Source organism: Grammomys surdaster, unplaced genomic scaffold (assembly GCF_004785775.1).
Source record: "Grammomys surdaster isolate TR1022 unplaced genomic scaffold, NIH_TR_1.0 228, whole genome shotgun sequence".
Taxonomy (NCBI): Eukaryota; Metazoa; Chordata; class Mammalia; order Rodentia; family Muridae; genus Grammomys; species Grammomys surdaster.
In genome coordinates this window covers 266578-275358 of record NW_021604673.1, presented here as the reverse complement: position 1 = coordinate 275358, position 8781 = coordinate 266578, and the positions used below count along the sequence as shown (strand labels likewise).

The following is an 8781-nucleotide window of genomic DNA, read 5'->3' as shown; positions in this document are numbered from 1 at the left end:
GTGATGGCAATGAACAGAGAAGGCTCTGAATCTAGAAATTTCCTGATTGCATTATATCCTTATTTTAAAAGGGATCAGAATTCACTACAGCCAGGAGATACTTTAGTGGGTAAAGATATTTACTTTCAAGCTTTAAGACCTAAATTCTGTCCCCAGCCTCCAAATGGTGAGAGGAGAGAATTGTCCTTGACATGTCCTCTGATCTCCACACACATGAGGCACATTATGTTTCCCTAAGCTATTTTCCTGCATGCCTGTGCTTACACACAAAATCAGTAAATGTACATCAAAAATCAAGAATTTGAGAGTTGACAGCTGGCAACTGGGGAAACATGACCAAGCCTTGTGGGATTCACTTGAGTGGAGAAGCCTGTAAACAGGTGAATGTCTTCAGACAAAATCTTTTCCAGGAGGCTGATGACTTCCTCTGCACTTTCTTGCCACAGAAAATCATATCCTCTAGTCAGCTCTTGCAAGAGGATCCCTCAATGTGGCTGACCTCTCATCCCTTTGGGCTCCTCTGGACATCCCTATTCTAGATTCCCCACTCAAGGATGTTGATGGAAACAGACAAGCAGGAGAAGAAATAAGTTCCTAAATGTGGCTTCCTCCCTGGGAATGAGAAGCTTCTGGCCCTGCTTGCTTTGCTTAAGCCAGAAGTCTGGACTCTCAAAGAGAAGCGCATTCCAGTAATCATATGGATCCAGCACCTGATACCCAAGATTGAGGATGGAAATGATTTTGGGGTGGCAGTTCAGGAGAAGGTGCTGGAGAGAGTGAATGCTGTGAAGACCAAAGTAGAAGCTTTCCAGACAACCATTTCCAAGTACTTCTCAGAACGTGGGGCTGCTGTAGCTAAGGCCTCCAAGGACACCCATGTAATTGATTACTGGGCCTTGGTGCATGAGCGAGATAAACAACCTATGGGGTGCTTAGGGCCATGGTGCTGGACCTGAGGGCCTTCTATGCTGAGGGTTATTTACATGTGCATATATAACATATAACATATATATCATATATATGTGTATGTATATGTATTCTCTCTTTTTTATTTTATACATATATATACATGTATATATATATATATGTGTGTGTGTGTGTGTGTGTGTGTGTGTGTGTGTGTGTGTGTATAACTTTAAGAAAAGCACTGACATGATACTGTGAAAAAAGGAACCTACAAAGATGCTACTGATCTCGTTTTCTGCTGGCCATCTACTGCTGGAAATGTGGCCAAACCTTAAGAGTGACGGTTTGTTTCATCTGTGAGACTCTGAGAAAATTAAGTTTTCATTTGGAAGTAGTTATCAATTGGAAATAGCTCCTAGGTTAGGAATGGGAGCATATTTCTACTTCCCCTCTCACCTCCAGGAGATCCATGCAGGACTTGTGCACGTTGCCTTAGTCTCTGTGAGTTCAGAACTGTTTCTTTCCTGTTATGTCTAGAAGACCTTGTTTCCTTGGTTTCCTCTATGCCCTCCAGCTCTTAAGAGCTTTCAGCATCCTCTTCCATAGTGCTCTCAGAGCCTGAGGGGAATATGTATATATTTTTAATTATGCAAAATTCTTACAACTTGAAAGAAGCAAGCCTAACTAGTTCCATAGATCTAAAGCTCTGCAGTTGAATTTTGACTAAATATAATTCTTTTTGGATTAGTTTTCAACACTAAATGTTTGTGCCCAAGATTTTTTGAATTTGAAAACATTGTGGTTCTTTGTCTGTGGGCATGTGTATTTTCTTGTAGAATGTTGTCATTAGCATATTCCGTTTATCCATGTCAGGGTGTAAGGCTCAAATTCTAGGAAATAATTTATTATAGAAACAAAAGAAAATACTGAATAAAACCATAATTTACTAATATTACATGCTAATTTGAACATTTCAATATTCATTAAAAATAACTCATCCTCTTTGTCAGAATAGATATAATTTTTCTAATCAAGTGGCTCTGATCACATAAATGAATAGATAAATATGAACTATTTTTAAGTGGGAAAAATGGATTGAATACTTAAAGCTTGTAATAGTTCTCTGATGTAATCATTGCATGTCTGCTACCCATACAAATTGTTATGTTCTCTTGAGCTTTGTCCCCAATAGGAAGGCTGGTGTTGGTGTATTCTACTTGCCTGTGTGTAAATGAAAACCACAGGTGAATACTGCCACCATGTGTCACACTGCTTAAACATTGTTTAATTTTTCTGGAGAACTGAAATAGATTCTTTTAAGCACCAAGACTCTTTCTAAGCAGAGGTTTCCTTTTTGTTTGCTTGTTTGTTTTCTTTTTTAAAAATCTATGTAATATATTTTCCCTTCCCTGCTCCTTCTGATGCCCCCGCCTTTCTATCTACTCAAGTTTTTGTTCATTTTTTTTTTCATTTAAAAAAAAAATCCACGAAATGAAAATCGAACCAAAATTCCAAACAGCTAGTAAGACCCCCCCCAAAAAAAAGACAAAACAAAAATGAAACAGAAAACATGGGCCTGCTCCAAGGAGTGGTTGAAATACCCAGTGACACTCTATTGGAGAAAACAGAATTTTCTCTTTCCCAGCAGGTAACTATTACAGATAGCTTTCTTCTTGGGTAGGGGTGAGAGCCTTTGTCTCCTTCCCACTCTTAGTGCTGGGATCCCATCTGTCTTGAACCTGTACAGATCTTGTTACTAGTCTTTGTGAGTCCATAAGTGTATCAATCCTGTTGTGTCTGAAAAACACTGCTTCTTGGGGGGTCATCCTATACCTCTGGCTCTTATACTCTCTATCTCTTCTTACATATAGCTCCTTGAGCCCTGATGGAGGGCTTTGATGAGGACTTCCTATTTAGGATTAAGTGCTCCAAAGTCTTTCACCCTCTGCACAGTGTCGAGTTGTGGGTCTCTATCAGTTCCCATATATTGCAAGAAGAAGCTCAGAGAAGGGTTTTAAACATAGATAAATGTTTTTTTTTTCTTTCTCAACGAAGAGTATTATAAATGTTGGTTAAATTTACTTAACACACATTCAAATAAAGATTCTGGAAAGACTTGCATGATCACTTCTATCTATGCAGACAATTCATACTTTCAGTCTGGCAACACATTTCCTTTTCATATTTCATAGATATTATCATACAAAAATATTGCACAATTACCTCAATTGTTGGAAAGCATGATTAAAGAGCTTTTAAGTTTATAACTGGCAAGTTTATTGGACTTGAAAATGTGCAGGTCAACTTCGGGATCCTGAAAGATGAAAAACCACAGGTGGCCTTACAAACAACCTGGACTGATCTCCAGCCAACAGTCTAGAGAACCATTTAAAATGGAATTTGAAGGGGCTGAAGAGATGGCTTAGTATTTAAGGGCACTGGTTGTTCTTTCAGAGGACGTGGGCTTGACTCTCAGCAACCCACATAGTGGCTCACAGCCATCTGTGACTCCAGACCCAGGGAAATCTGATGACCTCTCATCTCTACTGGCACCAGACATGCACATGATGCACATGCAAGCAAAGTACCATTGCACATTGAATAAGAAGTTTTTAAAAAGGAATGTGAGAGTGGAAGAACACCTATTTACCAAGCCTGGGACCCAAGATTCAATCCCAAGTGCCAAACCTAGCCATCTAAACAAAATTTAAGAGTGTGTAGATTTGAGGGTTCCTTAGCCAGGAGCCCAGTTACTTAGCTTATACTTGTGAGCGCATTGAGTACCAGATCTGAGGCCCATTCTGTTAGAGTGGAAGGTCTCAGACCTCTTAGTTTGACAAGTTTTGTCTAAGGCCCCACTGAAGAGAAGAGGAATGTCTGCAGTCCTCTTGGGCAAAAGCGAAAGTATCAGAGTGAGGAAAGTTCCAGAGTAAGGTGGGCCGAGTAAGAAAGGCATAAGAACTTCCTATTTGCCCTAGGAAGCCTCAAAATCTCCAACTCTTACAAAAGGGTTCTTAGACATATTCTTATGGCAAAGGAGTCTGAGAACTACCTCTTAACAACCAATGGAACCGCAGACATACCTCTTCTGCCTAAAAGAGCCTTATGCCTTTTTCGATCAGCTATAAGGGTCTCAAGACCTTCATTCTAGAACTAAAGGGACTCAGACCTTCCCATTTGCACATCGGGCCTAAGACTAGCTCCTGTAACCACTATTTCCTCAGTCCATCCCTCTATGATCAAAGGGACCACAAACTTTCTCTTTCTGTCCTGAGGGGCCTCAAGTTTCTTTCATTGCCAAGTGGGATTTGGTCCTTCTCCTCTCTATCCAAGGGAGCTCCAGACCTTTTTCTCTTCTCAAAGTTATTTCAGACCCTTGATGAAACCCCTCTCACAAATGACGCCTTAGGCCTTTCCATTTGCCTAACAAAGCCTTAGATCTTACCCCTTTGCCCTAAGGGGTCTCAGACATTTTCCCTCCAAACAAGAGGACCTTATACACCATTCTTTCTTGACTTAATGGGTTTCAAATCTTCCTAGTAAAACTGAGTGGAACTCTGTCCTATTCCTCTGAACAAGGAAGTAATAAACCTTCTTCCATCCAACAGGTTCTGAGACCTATGCTCTATTACAAAGAAGGTTTTCAAACTGTATCCATTAAGTCATGGGGCCTCACACACTTCACATTTGCTTAAGGAGGACTTTGAGCTTCTATTTCCTCTGAACAAGATGGCTTCAGGCTTTTTCCCTCTGACCATAACAATCTGTAAAAGAAAGTCTTTGACCTGCTATCTCTGACTAAAGAAACATCAGAGCTTCAATCTACTCATTTAGTAGGAAGAATCCAAGAATCCGTTGGTGAAAGTTGAAGGTTCATGGCCATCATCTGCAGTCGAGGAAGATCTAAATACTGATTCCTTGTTTTTAAGTTTTAGGTTGAGTGTGGAATATTATCTATAGAGAGTTAACAACAGATCAGGAAGCAGCTTAAGCTTTCTTCCAGCAAGCTGGATGGCAGTCTGTAGCTATGTCTCCTCTTTAGGTATTCTCTGCTGCCCAAGTCTGGACATGAAGGTTGGAGTCACTACATTTCTGGGCTCCAATTGCTAAATTTAGCATTGGGGATATGAAACTAGAGTGATCAAAGATATTCTGATTAGAAGAGAACATCCCTGGACCCTGTGTCGCAGGAGTAAATCTTAGGCCTCCTTTGCATTCTAAGTTAATCTTGAATCTCTTTGGTCAAAAGGTAAATTTGGGGGGCCTGTTTGGTCATGAGGTGAATCTAAGGATCTTTCTGGCAAGACATAAAAGGTCTGAGGTACCTTGGACTAAGTGGGGAAGGCCTAAGGACCCATATGGCTCTAGAAAAGCCATGGTGCCATAAAGAAAGAAATTAGTGACAATAATGAATGCCTCTTTGAGTAGAGATGGAAATTCTGCAGCACCTCTTTTCAGAAATTAATCTTGTGTCCTTGGACACAAGAATAAATTCTGAGGTACCTTTAGGTGAGAGTATAGTCCCAAAGGACCTCTGAATAGAAAATCAAGGCACAGGGTCCTCTTGTTGAGAAGATGTAGATGTATCTACCACCTTTGTCATAGATGGTACTTGTGAACCCTAGTAGACAAAAGGGAAGATATAAGGAACTTTTGGTGACAAGGTTTGCGACATTTCTGGGGCCCTTATGGGTAGAAATGAGGGCTTCAATTTACTTTGTAAAAAGATATGGGCACTAGTTCTCATTGGGCAAATAGGTAAAAACTAATTTTCATTTGGGTACAGCATATTGGAAGCCCCCTTGACCAGAGGGAAAAGATCTGAGGTCAAGGAGACCTTACATAATCCTTTTCTTTTCTATAAGGCTTGGAACCTTCTTTAAAGAACAAAAGGGATCCTCAGACCTATCTTTTATGAACAAAAAACAGCAGAACTTCACTTTTGTTCAGAGGTTGGAGGTCTGATGACTTCCTAGGTATAGGAGAGCTGTGTTAAGGACTTCACTGTATGAGGAAACTCTCTGAGTATTCCTTGGTAGAGGAGGTAACTCTGGGGCCCCCTTGGTCAAATAGAAAGATTATGACGTAAATTTATAAAAGAGGAGATATGAGAAGCACCTTGAAAAGAAGGAAAATAATCTGACACTTGTCACACTGGTGAAATACCAAAGTACTATTGAGTAAAGGTTTAGGACTAAATCACCTTATAATTGGACATTGGTTTGGGTCATAACCCCCTGTTGAAGCTGCATATAAAATATTCAATAAGTCAGATATTTACATTGCAATTCATACAGTAGCAAAATTAGTCATGAAGTAGCAACACAGTAAGTTTATGGTTAGCCTCACCACAACACGAGGAACTATTTTATTAAAGGGTCACAGCATTAGGAAACTTGAGAACCACCACAGTCTAGTAAGTTTTCTGGTGCTGGTTAGGCTCTGGGCCATTGATTCTGCCATAGTAACCAAGCAGTCCCTATATCTCATTGAGTTATTCTTCCCCTGCCAAGACTCTGACTACAGCCTGGTTCCCTTCATCATATCTCCATATGGTCTTAATTGCCCAGTAAAATTTTTCCACTCCTTCTGTGACTGTCCTGTCCTGCTCAGTCTATAAATTCATCTCAACATACTCCCAAGAGGTTCAAGTAGCTCAGTGATTTCTTTGCCCTACCAAGTCTGCCACTTCTCTCCATTCTGCCTCAGTTGTTCCACCTAAGCATTGTTTTGCTTGGTTCTAATGTCCATGGTTTCATTTGATAGAGTATCTTTGTGGGAAAACAAGATTTCTATGAGATTATAGATGAGTTTCCTCAGTCTTATCAGTCATCACAGAAAGGAATGTCTGTGCAGATAGCCTGTCAAATGTTATGCCTGGAACAATCAATTTTTGGAAGGAGAGACTGACTAGAGGCAAGAAACATGAGCTACAGTTTCAACATTTTCCTCATTCTCAAGCTCTTTACCTCATCCCTATAAAGAGTCATAGCCAGTCTTTTTCCTTGTCAGAACCCTCAACTCTCCAGCGGAGAGAGGCTGCCCCTCACTGTATGGGTTAATAAACACAGTCCCATCTATTGAAGGTCAGAATCCTGTTTTTCTTTTCTCTCAGAAATCTTACATCATTCAGTTCCTACCAAGACCTAAGCCAGTCCTGCCCCACAGCAAAGTGATTTTTTTCATCCACAGAGTAGTGGTTCTCAACCTGTGGGTTATCAACTACACATAGGTCTCATGTCAGATATCCTTCATGTCAGACATTTGCATCACCATTCATAACAGTAGCAAAACTAGTCATGAAATAGTAAAAACAAGATTTTTTAAATGAAAAACTATACTAAGGGGTTATAGCATTAGGAAACTTGAGAACCACTGCCATAGAGGAAAGGTTCCCTAGCCTTAATCAGAAAGAGCTGATTGCAATTTTATGAACTCTCATTTGTCAACTCTTGATCTTAGAGCATATGCTATTGTTGTTCTGTTCAGGAACTTTTCCCCTGTGCCCAAGTATTCGAGGCTCTTCCCCACCTTCTCTTCTATTAGTTTCAGTGTATCTGGTTTTATGTGGAGGTCCTTTATCCACTTAGACTTGAGCTTTGTACAAGGAGATAAGAGTGGATCAATTTTCATTCTTCTACATGTTGTCCTCCAGTTGAACCAGCACCATTTGTTGAAAATGCTGTCCTTTTTCCACTGGACTGTTTTAGCTCCTTTGTCAAAGATCAAGGGACCATAGGTGTGTGGGTTCATTTCTGGGTCTTCAATTCTATTCCATTGATCTTCCTTCCTGTCTCTGTACCAATACCAAGTAGTCTTTATCACTATTGCTCTGTAGTACAGCTTGAGGTCAGGGATGGTGATTCCTCCAGAAGTTCTTTTATTGTTGAGAATAGTTTTTGCTATCCTGGGTTTTTTGTTATTCCATATGAATTTGAGAATTTCCTTTTCTAACTCTGTGAAGAATTGAGTTGGGATTTTAATGGGAATTGCATTGAATCTGTAGATTGCCTTTGGCAAGATGGCCATTTTTATTATATTAATCCTGCCAATCCATGAGCATGGGAGATCTTTCCATCTTCTGAGATCTTCTTCAATTTCTTTCTTCAGGGACTTGAAGTTCTTGTCATACAGGTCTTTCACTTGCTTGGTTAGAAGGCAAAGGACACTGTCAATAGGACAACACGACAACCAACAAATTGGGAAAAGATCTTTACCAATCCTACATCTGATAGATGGCTAATATCCAATATATACAAAGAACTCAAGAAATTAGACTCCAGACAACCAAATAACCCTATTAAAAATAGGGTATAGAGCTTAACAAAGAATTTTCAACGGAGGAAACTCGAATGGCCGAGAAGCACCTAAAGAAATGTTCAGTATCCTTAGTCATCAGGGAAATGCAAATCAAAACAACCCTGAGATTCCATCTCACACCAGTCAGAATGGCTAAGATTAAAAACTCAGGTGATAGTAGATGCTGGCGAGGGTGTGGAGAAAGAGGAACACTCCTCTATTGTTGGTGGGACTGCAAGATGGTGCAACCACTTTGGAAATCAGTGTGGCGGTTCCTCAGAAAATTGGACATAGCATTACCTGAGGATCCAGCTATACCAGTCCTGGGCATATACCCAGAAGATGCTCCAAAATATAACAAGGACATATGCTCAACTGTGTTCATAGCAGCCTTATTTATAATAGCCAGGAGCTGGAAAGAACCCAGATGTCCTTCAACTGAGGAATGGATTAAAAAAATGTGGTATATTTATACAATGGAGTATTACTCAGCTATTAAAAACAATGAATTCGAGAGTTTCCTAGGTATATGGATGGAACTAGAAATTATCATCCTGAGTGAAGTAAGCCAATCAC

The 8781-nt window shown here is 40.0% G+C and overlaps 1 pseudogene; it reads left to right on the top strand.

The window, feature by feature from the left end:
• Window positions 1–332: 332 nt before the first annotated feature.
• LOC114626113 lies at window positions 333–997 on the top strand (annotated as a pseudogene).
• The last annotated feature ends 7784 nt before the right edge of the window (window positions 998–8781 follow it).